This window comes from Eumetopias jubatus, unplaced genomic scaffold, assembly GCF_037043125.1.
Source record: "Eumetopias jubatus isolate StellerSeaLion01/CBP00866 unplaced genomic scaffold, mEumJub1_p1.0 scaffold_7, whole genome shotgun sequence".
Taxonomy (NCBI): domain Eukaryota; kingdom Metazoa; phylum Chordata; class Mammalia; order Carnivora; family Otariidae; genus Eumetopias; species Eumetopias jubatus.
In genome coordinates, this window is record NW_028274813.1 from 38,961,702 (window position 1) to 38,975,437 (window position 13,736).

Genomic DNA, 13,736 nt, shown 5'->3' on the forward strand with positions numbered 1-13,736 from the left:
TGGAAGAGGGGCAGGAAACAGTTCTGGGCCCAAGATCCTACAAGAAGTCTCTCATCAAGTGGGAAAGGGACAGGACACGTTCTCCTGTATAAGACAGAAGGCATAGTTCAACTGCCATAGGGAGAAACGGCAGAATTTCTGACTAAGCCCCACTCCTGAGACCCAGATACACAGGGCCAGCCTGGGATTGCACCAGGATAAAACCCACCCACACTTCCCAGTACCCAGTAACAAGTAACAGCAGTCTACCCCACAGGCTGAGGGTAAGAGCATGGAGAAAGAACCTTTCTGAGGCAGAGATACAAAGTGAAGGCTGAAATCTGCAGCTGAAGAAAGAACACTGAGAAAAACCCTCTGATACCCCAGCCGTGATCATAAACATAAGGTAATGCTGAAAGAATGTGAATCTGGTCATGAACTGAATATAATCATAGCGCCCCCCCACCCCCCCAAAAAAATCCCAAACCAAACCCAAGCCTGGCTCAAATCCTGCTATATTCTCTCAGTCTAACAGAACAAGGTCAATATCTATTTCCAGGCACAAATACTATTTACCTTAGCTTTCTGGTCTACATACAATGTTGCATCAATAAAAAAAAATTAGGAGAAACATTAAAAAAAAATTAAGGGAAAAATAAACAACCCACTGTCAAGAGACAAAGCAATCAACACAACCAGACTCAGAGATGATCCAGATAGAATTATCAAATAGGGAATTTAAAATAACTAATATATTGGGACGCCTGGGTGGCTCAGTTGTTAAGCATCTGCCTTCAGCTCAGGTCATGATCCCAGGGTCCTGGGATCGAGTCCCACATCGGGCTCCTTGCTCAGTGAGGAGCCTACTTCTCCCTCTCCCTCTACTGCTCCCCCTGCTTGTGCTCTCTCTCTCTGACAAATAAATAAATAAAAATCTTTAAAAAAATAAAAATAAAATAACTAATATATTAGAAGCCTAGTGAAAATGATGAATATGTATGAACACATCAAAATTTTTATCAAAGAAATGAAAACCATAAAAAAGAATCAAGCAGAAGTGTCAGAAGTAAAAAACATAGTAAGGATGAGGAATGCCTTTGATAGGCTCAAAAATAAATTAGACACAGCTGAGGATAGAAACAGTAAACTTGAAGGTAGGTCAATAGAAATAATCAAACTGAGGGTGCCTGGGGTGGCTCAGATGGTTAAGCATCTGCCTTCGGCTCAGGTCATGATCCCAGGGTCGATCCTAGGATCGAGCCCCGCATCGGGCTCCCTGCTCTGCCTGCCTCTCTGCCTACTTGTGCTCTCTCTCTCTGTCAAATAAATAAAATCTTTAAATAAATAAATAAAATCTTAAAAAAAAAAATCAAACTGAAACACAAAGAGGGAGGGAAAAAAGCCCAGAGAATCCAAGAGCTGTGAAACAGTATCAAACTCTCTACTTGGAATTCTAAAAAAGAAAAAAAAAGGGGGGGGGAGAGAAAGAGCAAAAGAGCAAGTGAAAGAGCGAAAGAAAGAAAAAATGAAATAGAAATATTTGAAAAGATACGGGTCAAAATTTTCCAAAACTAATAAAAGACATCATGCCGGGAACCCCAGGCAGGATAAATACAAATGAATAAAGAAGCCAACACACCAAGATACATTATATTCAAACTGCTGGGATTGGATTATACAACAAATGTCTGAAAACTTCAACAATAAACCTAAAGATCCAGATGGTTTCATTGGAAAATTCTATCAAACATTTAGAAAAGAAATTAGTACCTATTATATTCAACATATTCTAGAAAATAGAAGAGAGGGTAACACATCTCATTTTACGAGGCCAGCATTATCCTGACATCAAAATCAAAGACAGTTTAAAAAACTATTAATATCCCACATGAACGAACACTGGTGCAGAAATCCTTCAAAAAATTGGAGATATATAAAAAGAATACAGGGAATAAACACCAACTAAATGATAAATGGATAAAATTGCTCATGTCAATATTTAAAAAGTGGAAATTTGGGTGGAAAAATAAAGAACAATACATCACTAATGAATGGAGTTTATCCTGAGAAAGCAAAACTAGTTCAATATTAAAAATTGTCTTCCACCATATGAACAGCATTTTTAAACACACATGACACATTGCTACTATTTTTACTCTTGTGGTTTGTCTTTTTAGAACAATTGAAAAATTTGTAATGTATTTTACCTTCAATCATTCAATTCTCAGTGCTCTTCGTTATCTTTGTTTCGGCTCCTGCTTGAAGAACTTCAACATTTCTTGTAGACTACATCTGTGGGCAATAGAGTCTTAGTTTTCGTTTTCCAAATTCTTGCACCTTGGTTAGGGTGCAAGATTTGGTTTTTGTCTTTCTGTTTCCTTCCCTCAGTTTTATCAGTGCTGTAAGGAAAACGAGGTTTTGTCCTATCTCCTGCAGATTAAGGCTTTTGTTCCAGAAGGGGTGAGGAGGCCTGGGAGGGGATGGTTTCAGATCCCTCTACGGTGGCTATTTTTCCCTTCCCCTGACCTGCCCCACGGAGGGATTCTTTCTCAGGACTATGGCCAGTCTTTTCTGTGAGGGCCTGATGGGCTTCATGGAGAAAAGCCTGAAAAACAGACGCAGACTCCCCTATTTATGTGGTCCCCAGGGGCTCACACTCCCTCACCAGCCCACACTCATTCTCCACTAATTCTTTACCTACTCCAGGTGACTTCTGTTGGCCCCATCTCCCCCCGGGGAGGCGAGGGTTTGTGGCCTGCACTTCTCCACACGCCTGACTGATCCTTAGATTTCAGCCTAGTTGCTTGCCCTGTAACCTCAGCTCTCAGATATGTCCAAAAAAAGGAGTAAACTTGTAGTTTGTTTGGAGTTTCTTTGTTTACTTTAATGAGAGTGGAGGTGACGTTTCTTCTAGATGTCTACATCTTGAGCTTTCTATTGTCTTCTCACCTGGCTAGCCCACAGGGCCATTTCATTCCTCAATATGCTTTTCATACTCACAAGAATGCCTCAGAGACAGCCACACTAGCATGGACATGCTCCCATCGGCCTGGGGGGAGCCTCCTTCCAGGAGCCAGCTCTACCCTGTGGAGAGCCAGAGGTCCAGCTGAGGAGGAAGCCGGGGTCCTCGGCCCCACGCTGGGAAGGGTCAGTAGAAAGTCCAGCTTGCAGAGAGGGCAATGAGCATGCAAGCAGCCCCCTGGATCCCTTCGCTTTCCAGATTCTGTTTCAGTCTCCAGTGCCTATTCCTGCCCCCACAGCTGTCATCTGGGAGGCTGCCCCCATCCTAGCAGCTTCCCCATGTGTAATGCCAGGAGCTCCCTCTTTGCAGCCGGGGGGCGGTGGAGATTGTTTCAGCCTTGGCAGGTGAAGATAACGTGGTTGAGAAGCCACATTTATTGGCAATAGAAAACGGGGTCCATGTGTTCCCACTCCGTGCTGTGTACCTTCTTAGGTGTCTGAGCTGCTCTGGCTTCCAGCTGGTTCATTTGCCTTCACTCTTAGCAAAAAGGAGAGACAGGGCAGAGAAATGCACACACTCATCTTGTATGCTGTATGTATGGGGTCTGTAACAGTGTTGAGAAGGAACAGTTGATTTCTTTCTTTCCTTTCAGTGAAGAGCGAATAGGGGCCACTGAGAGCAAAGCCCCCCTCCTCTACCACACTCAGGGCTGTCCTTCAAAGCGAAAATCACCATTCTCTTGCCTTCGAAGGCTTCAATGCTTGTGCATATTTATCAGTGAAATTCCTTACAGATAGGCTATAGAAGAGCACTCTGTTTCTTTGTAGGCTTTGAGACTCTCGGTTAATTCATACTTGCATCCCACATTCACCTCAAAATACCCTTAAAGAGGTAGATTTTGTTATCTACGCTTCACAGAGAGGAAAATTGAAGCTCCTAGGGAGTGACTAACACAGTCACTCAGCTCCTAAGGAGGAGAAATCTCTTGGAGTAGCGCTGGAGTGCCCAGGGCATTCACACAATGGAGGGAGTTGACTTGGGAGCTGCTTTCTGCAACCTATGTCCTTGCCTTTGTCCCTAAGCCCTCCAGTTGGAGTCTAAGCTTGTCTCTCAGTCAGGAAACAAGAAACAGATGATGTGCTCAAAAGGAAAGTGTAGTAAAGAAACTTTACACAATGTAAGAAGCAAGGCTTAAGGAAATCACCGGGGGACAGTGAAGTACCCTTGTGGCCCATGTATGAGTCTGCTAGGGCTCCTGTAACAAAACAGCACAGACTGGGTGGCTTCAACAATAGAAATGCATTTGCTCATAGTTCTGGAGGCTAGAAGTCCAAGATCAAGGTGTTGGCAGGTTTGGTTTCTTCTGAGGTCCCTCTCCTTGGCTTGCAGATGGGCGGGCGCCTTCTCACTGTGTCCTCACATGGTCTTTCCTCCATGCGTGGGCATCCCTCGTGTCTCTTTGTCCAAGTTCCCTGTTCTTATAAGGACACCGGTTGGATTGGATGAGGGCCCTAACTTTATCACCTTTTCAGAGGCCCTATCTCCCAAGTCCAGTTGTATTCTGAAGTATTGGAGGTTAGGGCTTCAACATATGAATTTGGGAGAGGACACAGTTTAGCCCATAACAGCTGTAACAATGAGGGAGAGGTAGTTATTACTCCCCTATGACTGAAGTGGCAAAGAGGAAGCCCCTGGCAAGGATGGCTATATGGAGAGGGCCACCTGACAGGAGGTGTGCCTTTGGTAGAGATGCAGCCAACATGGCCTGGCAGAGAGGGGGTGTAGGGGGGTGTTTACCCTGATATCACTTTCATCTCCTCTCTGACCTCCCACGGGTGACCTTCTTTCTTTGGCAAGCGATCTCACTGACACAGTCCGCAGGGGTCCGCCTCCTTGACTGGGAGCCGGGTGGGAAAGGGTGGAGGGGCAAGTATGAGATACTCAGCATGGCTTACAAACTGAGCACTGAAGTCTGCTCTGAAGTGATGGTGATTTACAAGAGGGGCATCCAATTGCCTGGTTTTTCAATTATTCCTAGGTATATGTTCAGTGGTGAGGGGGCACTGGGAAAACAACTATGTCTGTAGGGTCATTCTAAGCAGACATTTCACAAGAAAAGTCTTCGGAGATGTCTTCTCTAAGGTTGGGGGCAGAGGTGTCATCCACGTTACTTAAGCAGACAGCAGAGAAGGGTCAGGGATGACCTGGGTTTCCACCCTCTCCTCAGAGCCCTTCCAGTCAGAGTCCAGGTGTGTTCATGGCTGCATGTGATCATGCCTCTAGGCCTTTACCTGTGCTGCTCCCTCTGCCTGGAGTGCCCTCACACTCCTTTTCACTGACCAACTCTCACTTATTCTTCAAGAGGGGCATCCACTCCCAGAACCCTTTCTTGGACTCTCAGGCCCAGAGTAGGTGCCCCTCAGCGCGCTACCATCATAGCCAATGTTCTCCCCATTGTAACGCTCGTTTGCTTGACGGAAACAGAGACTCACAGAATGGGAAAGCCCACTGGGGGACCCATGGCAACAGGCCTTGGTCCAAAATCAAAATCAAGGCAGTCCACAGGACTGAGGGACATACTCTGAACTTCCTGTAAGGTAAGGAGACTCTTATTGCAGATGTAATAGGCAGACCAGTTTTCTTGTTTTAGCCATGTGCCAGGGGACTATTAATAGCACATGATAGCGGTGGTCACCCAAAGATGTCAACATTTTAATATGTTTTAGGTAGGACACAGCATAGATGAGGGTGGAGGGGGTTATCCATCCATCCATCTATCCATCCAATCGAGCACACCCTCGGGGTCGGGGGGCACTGTGCTAGGAGGTCAGGGGCGTCAGAAAAGCATAAGCGGCGGTCCCCGCGCCGCCATTACGGACAGCCAGGAAACAGCGGTAGCGCATGTGCACGGGGGGGGGCGGGGCACGCCCCGACCCTAGCGCGTGCTCAGCCACGGCGTCTCGCTGAGGTCCAGCCTGCCTCGCCCGTGCGGTGCAGAGCGGTGCAGGCGACGTGGCACTCCTCCCCAGTTCTGTTGCCCGCTTCAGTGCTTCAGAACTGGCCTTTGGAATCAGGCCTCCATCCTGACTGACCAGCTCCGACGTTGGACACATTTATTTAATCTCCGTGAAGCGATTTCATCGTCTGTGCAACGGAAACAATAGTGCCGTTGGCATCGGGTTGCTGTGAGAGTAAAATGAACAAGCAGCACAAATGAAGTACTCAGCAATTGTTAGCTGTCTTACTTTATTGACAAAGGTACTTAGGGATTCAGGAGAAAAATCGCCTTGGGCAGGGTGGTCAGGAAAGGCTTGGGGGAACCTGAGAAACTTGAATTGGGCCTGGGAAGGTGGGTTTGGAATGTCTGTGGATGGTGAACAAAAGGACGGTCAAGCAATGACCCCAAAACACTGGCCAAACGAAAGTAATCCCACGGCCTCTGGGCTCAGACCCTTGTCGGATTTACTTTGGTTTTTATTCCTCAGTCAAGCCTCCCACCTCAGGCAACCACCCCCTCACAGCCCCTGCTTCCAGGTCTGGCTAATTCCCCTTCTGCTCAAAACCTCCATGATTTGCTACATGCCATGTGGCCCTCTAATTCCATCCCAAGGCTCCAGAGGTGCAGATCTGCAAACCAGCGTGATTAGCCACCACTGCTGGCTTCCCATTCAGCATATAAATCTGCTGCCTGGGATTACCTCATGCCAGAAAACCGAAATCCAAGTCAGATGGTTAAAGCATTAATAGCAGTGAGTGTTGTAAAGACTCAACAATGCAAACCTTCCCAAAATGAACCATCCTGACCTCCCTTGCGCTGACAATGCGTGTGTGACATCATGTGTAAATGAGCCTTAAATTTGAACCAGGTGCCGAGAGCTGTCTGGCGTCTCCAGGCTGCTGTATTAACCACTAACATGCACAGGGCGGTTCTGAGGCAGTAAAATGAAGCGAAACCCATGGCGGTGACCAGGGCTGGGCTGCTGCAGCTGTGGCAGTGAATATTCAAATCACGCCCACCCTGTTGGGCCCAGGCCCCCAGGCCCTGTAAAGCTTATTTCCGGAGGGCTGGGGAGCCCCGGGGGGAATTTGGCTGGCTTCACTCAGTGACAAAGCTCTTCCATGCAAATCAATCCGTTCTGACTTGATTCCCAGGCTTGATCCTGGGCTGTTTTGATTTGCATCCATGAGGTAGGACTCTGAAGCTCTGTCTGAAGCAGCAGTTGGTGACAAAGTTGATCATGCAGGGACAGGCAGCCTAAGAGACATTTTTGGAGGGTGCAAGTTCCAAGGAAGAGGGCCAGCTCCAAATCCTCAGGTGCTATGGTTTCTGCTGGGCTGACACCTGGAGATAAAAGTGTGCCTTTGTCCGTCTGGCCTCACATATTCCCTCAGCTGGGCCTCCCCCACAGCAGGTTACAGGACAAACAGGCTCTGGAGATCACTAAACAAAATCTGGAGCGATGGAATTAGGCGTGTATGTGACCTACCATTGTCAGTCATAGGTCTGAGAGAGTGGATGCAGCAGGGTAAAAGTGAGTTAGGAAGAAATTAAGCCCGATACAATTAAGAGGGTTTTGGGGTTTCTTTTTAAATGCTTACTGTTCGTGGTGCCCGATCCCAGGTTATTAAGAGCATGACCATGTTACTAGCCTGCATTCCTTTCATCACTAAAAACTGGAGGCCAATAGAAACTGGAGACATTGAGGATAGAAAGAAGGCTTATGAAATAATTGCTGTCTTGGTGGGGACTGTTCTAGAAGCTCTATACATGCTGGTGAAAAGAAGCTGGAGCCAAAGAGGTGAAAACCCACACTCCACAGACCCTATAGGTCTTCAGCTCCAAAGAAATCCTGTGTTGTTGAGGGCAAGCTCTTATACCACCAACACTCACCAAGTGCACTACACAGTACTATGTAGGGCGGGAGGGTGGGGTGGGAGGCAGGTCCTGGACAGAGGATGTAAAGGGGCTGCTAGACATAGTATCTTTCCTAAAGCCTATCGCAGTGTGGTTAGATGTCAATATACAAGGATTTGTGTGCTTCATAATGTAAAGAAATTAAATGTAGCACCAAGATATTAAGGATGGCTTTCCTGTATAATGGAGCAAATAGTTTCATGATGTCCTAGTCTTAAAAGTCCTTCCAGAAGAGGCAAGTATTGAGTTAGATTTTGAGGAAGAGAACTTTGGAACGAGAACACAGCATGAATGGCTCGTGCAAAAGTTGGGGCAGACCCCATGGAGAGTCCCTTAAGATGCCAGGGGTTTCATAGGATCTGAGGGCATGAGGGATTTCCCACAGCTCCAGAAAAAGTTCCTCGTGTCCCCCAGAGCTGAGACTTTGGAACAAATTAAGCGTGGGTTTTTAGATGACCAGCCCTTGAAGGCTGAAAGTGCTGTTTTGGAAGATGATGATGGTGACAGTCAAGGCAGACAGGCAATTAAGATCACTTTTGGAATATGCCTTGTTCAAAAGCCTTCAACCAAGACTCTACCTTTTGTTTAAAGTCCAAACTCAGGGGCGCCTGGATGGCTCAGTCGGTTAAGCGTCTAACTCTTGATTTTGGCTCAGGTCATAATCTGGGGATCGTGAGATCGAGCCAGACATCGGACTCTGTGCTGTACATGGAGTCTGCTTAAGGTTCTCTCTCCCCCCGCCTCCGTCCCTCCCCTGCTGCTCACATGGCTAAAAAAAAAAAAGTCCAAATTCAGCCTGGCTTCCAGAATTCTCTACAACCAGGATCCTATCCTTCAGCTTTATTTCTCAAACTGTTCATTACATCTTTATTCCTGACAAAATTTTTACTTGTCATTTCTAAAATATACTTTTCATTTTTTTATGTGTTTATTTTCTTTCCAAGTGGAAATGCATTCCTCCCATTATCATCTCTACTTCGGTTGTCCTGCAATTTTACTCAGCTCTTACTTCCTCTGCAAAATCTTTCCCATTCACCCAGAAGGCCATGAGCCTCCCTCACTATGAACTTGTCCAGCAGAGTTTTTAATGTTCCTATTACTCACCAAGCTATGTCATTCTTTCAACAAGCGTACACTGATGTCTAGTGCGCACATGGCATGCACTATGGCCAAACCCCGTCCTTCTGGATATTACGATCCTAGTTGTGTACAGCTCGCCTCTATTGGATTGTGAGCTCCAGGAGTGATTCACCAACTAAAGGATAATTACTATGTGTACGGAACGATGCCATGAACCTATGTGACAAAATCATCTACTCGCAAATGAGGTTGGAAATGGAGTTTAAGAATTTTCTCTCATCAGAATAAAGTTCTAAGTTGCTAGAATATGGCTCTCTTACTGAAAGCAAGTTTCTTTTTGTTTTACTAGAGAAGTGACAACATTGTGAAATGTTTAAGTAACTGAGTCTGGGAGTGATTAGGCATCTTTTAGGGGATTTGATTGAAAAGAAAAAAATCTGGGAAAACCATTTTTACTTTGACATTAAAATGCATGAATGCAACTCTATTTATTTAGTCTGGTTAGCTAATAAGTTGAGAACTATTCTGGATGACTGAAAGCAAAGAATTTATTTGAATGCAAATGAATGACAAATCTTTAGACAAAGACATGGGGAGTATCCAAGTATTTTGCTTCCCTGTGAAATGTAAATATTATCATGGTATAATCATTACTGATTGACTCTTGATATAACATATAAACCTATGAAGCTTTGTAGTAGAAATGCTATTTTTCCTAAATGCTGAAATGTTGGCCAGATTTTGTAAACTTATGAACCAGGAATTATTTAGATATTTTTCCCTTCCAAAGTTTAGAATCAGCAATTACTGGGGAGGAAGCCAACTAAAAAAAAGGTGGGGGAATATATGGCAAATTTTTAACAAATATGGGTCTACTGAATTTAAAGAACTGTATTATATTCTTTTATGACCTTCTCTACTTTTTTATATTAAAGGATAGTGAAGATAGGTGGCAAGTTTTTCCTTAATGCCCTCCATCAATTTGCAAAATAAAAAGTTGGCAATCTTAGGACTGTCCCCAAAATCTATTTTGAAGTTCTAAGGATCCAAAAGAAATCCAAAGTCTGGAAAACACTGAATCAGATCATTGATGGTCTGAGGTATATTTGGATTTTTATTTTTTTATTTTTATTTATTTTTATTTTTTTAAAGATTTTATTTGAGAGAGAGAGAGAGAGAGACAGCGAGAGAGGGAACACAAGCAGGGGGAGTGGGAGAGGGAGAAGCTGGTTCCCGCCGAGCAGGGAGCCCGATGCGGGGCTTGATCCCAGGACCCTGAGATCATGACCTGAGCCGAAGGCAGTCGCTTAACCAACTGAGCCACCCAGGCACCCCTATATTTGGATTTTTAAAAATTGTATTTGTAGAGTCACAGAACACAGAATTGGATTTCTAACATTGTTTTTCAAGGGGTCCAAGTTTTCACAAAGTCTGATTGATAAATATTGGAAAACATTCCCGCTCTACAAAAAGCCCACACACCTTTCCTTTGCAGAGAATTTCCTCCGAAACGCTTAACAAAAAAGAAACAGTAATGCTGTGGCAATAGACCATGACTCAGAGGACAAAGAATGGGCCCGACGCTGTCCGGCTGGTGTGACAGAACAGACTTAGCTCAGGTGCAACATCTTAGTGAATAAAGCAGCTTTCTATACAGTTGGTGTTGAGTATGTATCTACTATGAGCAGAACCTTTTTACGGGGAAACTCCAACAGCTGGATATATTTAACCATTAGCACGACAGTTAAGCACACAAAAACTTGTTTACATTCTGGTTGTGTGATCTTGGGCAAGTCATTTAACTTCCTAACTTCTCTAAACTTTAATTTCTAATCTATTAAATGGAATAAAACCACACCTACTGGTGCCTGGTCCATCCACACATGGGCTTGCTCATGATTGGTGTATTATTTTATGAGACTGATGACCTCCCATTCATTTAAAATCTCAAACTCAGATATAAAGAGAGAATTGAGTAAGAGAACCAGGGAACTACAAAAATGGTCTTCACTCTTTCCTCATGGGGGGTGCCCTTCCCTAGGCCCTGTACTTCCTTCGATTCCTACCTTTACCATCCAACCAGAAGTGGGGTCAAGGACTTCTGATCCCAAACACAAAACGCCTTAGGTTGATAGAAGGCAAATTCTGGAAGACCAGTCTCTGAGCTACCACGTTTGGTTCTAGAGAACCCAGGGAGATGACTCTAAGGGGAAGTGTTAGAAGCGCAGAGCTGCCCCAACCCTCAAGATCTACTTTTCTGAAGTTTGGTCTTTTGTGTTTAAAAGAGAGGATTTCCCTATAAGGACAAATGAAGACTAATCATGAGTGACATTAAGTCAATGAAATAACATTGGGGTGCTCTTGAGATGGCACCTGAAGGGCCTCGCTTTGAGAGCCAAGCCTAGTTGGTTCAATCACATCTTCAGAGGGGGATGGCCTCACAGCCCTTCTGACGTCCCCAGCACTCTGGGAAGAAGCACTGGCTTACATTTTCCCCAGTCATCACTGGCTTTGAAGTCCACTTTTCTGAGGGTTCGGATCACCTGGCTAGCACAGATGCTATTAGACTTTTTCTGCCCCATGTGGCTCCAGGGAAGGGTTTTGCACACACAATCCGGCTCACACAAGGCATTTCTGTGTATTGCTTTTATTGGTTTCAGGAGACACAGGCAGGCAAATTAAAGCTGAGTATTAGACGTTTCTGTTCATAAAACGCCCTTCAGCCACTTTCGCTCACAAGCTCCAGACTCCCACTGCCGGCTTAGCACCTGCTGCCTCTTTCCCTTGGCTTCTCCTCAACCCCAAATCCATGTTCTCCTTTACAAAGAGTGCTGTAGATATTTCTTCAACCTCCTCTTCTCCTGCCAACTCATTCTCATAAGGTCTTACCTTTTTTTCAAAAATTGAGGTAAAATTCACATAACATAAAACTAACCATTTTACAGCTCATAGGCATTTAGTAAACTGTGAAACCATAGAGGCCGCATCGCCAATGACTTAACAAGACAGTTTCCTAAACAAAGACATGAAGGATATTTCCTAGTACTAAGAGAAAAAAAATTTAAGATCATATATTTTTTAGGAATCTCTACACCCAACGTGGGGCTTGAACCTACAACCCTGAGATCAAGAGTCACATGCTCCACCGACTGAGCCAGCCAGGCTCCCCCCTAAGAGAAATTTAGAGTGCCAGTTGCGTCCTCTCCCTTAAACCTTGTTCTTCCAGGGATATTAGTCTTTTGGCATTTGAGGAAAAGATGCCGTCAAACAGCTGCTTATCCTTTTGGAGAAAGAGAGATAATTTGTGGGGGGAAAATGGTTGTGAAACATTTAAAACAGATTTGTTCACAGAAGGTGGTATTTACAAAACTAATTTTCAGCTTTATTTATTACTCAGTGGAATATCAGCAACTTACTTGCAAATCATTCAGCAAATATACATACATTTATATATTTTTTATATATTACATATAAATTTAACATTTGTTCATAGCTGTTTTGCTACCCACATATATGTTTATATATGTAGCAAAACAACTATGAACAAATGTTAAATTTCAGTGGTGGGTCTATGGACCTATTATTCCAATTCAGATGTATATTTGAAATTGTTCATAATAAAAAGTTGGGAAAAACTCACAAAGAAGAGCTCTTCATTTAGGTAATTAGTATAAACGTGTTATCTACATTTTTAGGATATGACATTTTAGGCAATGAAGGGTACTGGACACAAGTCTGGTGTCAGCTGCAGTCCTTATACTGATCATTCAAACTAAACAAACCTGATAACAGATCCAAGGACTGGTTGACCTGAGCAAGGATAATACGGAATTCCGGAAGAGCGACAGCAACAGACAGCATCTCTCCTCAGAATATCAGTCACACGTCACCCCCTGTCCTGGGAAGAGCACACATGTAAAGGGCCCAACTTTCACATGGCACCCATTAGAGCCACAAGAAAAGTCCCTAAGCACACAATGAAGTAAGATTTAACAAATATTTACTGAGCACCAATTGAGTGAACTTATAGTATTAGGTGTTGTGTACAAGCTAATATATGCAGGAAATGGTTTCTGTTTTGGGGTTAACTACAACTGAGTCAGGGAGGGAAGGTGCTTAAATGTGAAAAGTTAAATAACACCGCAAAATGTAAAGAGTAATTATTACATTTTTGTTGAAAATGTAAATTAGTAAAACCTTTAATGGGGGGCAATTTAGTAATATCTATACAAATTAGAAACGTGCATACCCTTTGACTCAGAATTCCAGTTAAATGGGTAGGAATGAAATACTATGCAGCTATAAATAGAGTTAGGCTGTTTTTGTTTGTTTGTTTGTTTGTTTGTTTGTTTGTTTTTTAAGTAGGCTCCACGTTCAGCATGGAGACCAACATGGCGATGGAACTCACAACCCTGAGATCAAGACCTGAGCTGGAATCAAGTCCGTAGCTTAACTGATTAAGCCACCCAGGTGCCCCTAGGCAGCGTGATATGTACTGATACAGAATAATCTCCAAAACAGATGTGAAAGCAAAAATAGACAAGTGGGACTACATCAAGCTTAAAAGCTTCTGTGCAAGAAAGGAAACAATCAAGAGGGTAAAAAGTCAACCTGCAAATGGGAGAAAATATTTGCAAACCATATATCTTATCTGATAAGGAGTTAATATCCAAAATATATAAGAACTCCTATAACTTAATAACAAAAAACCCCAAATAACTCTATTTAAAAATGGGCAAAGGACATGAATAGACATTTCTCCAAAGGCATACAAATGGCCACTGGGCATATGAAAAGATG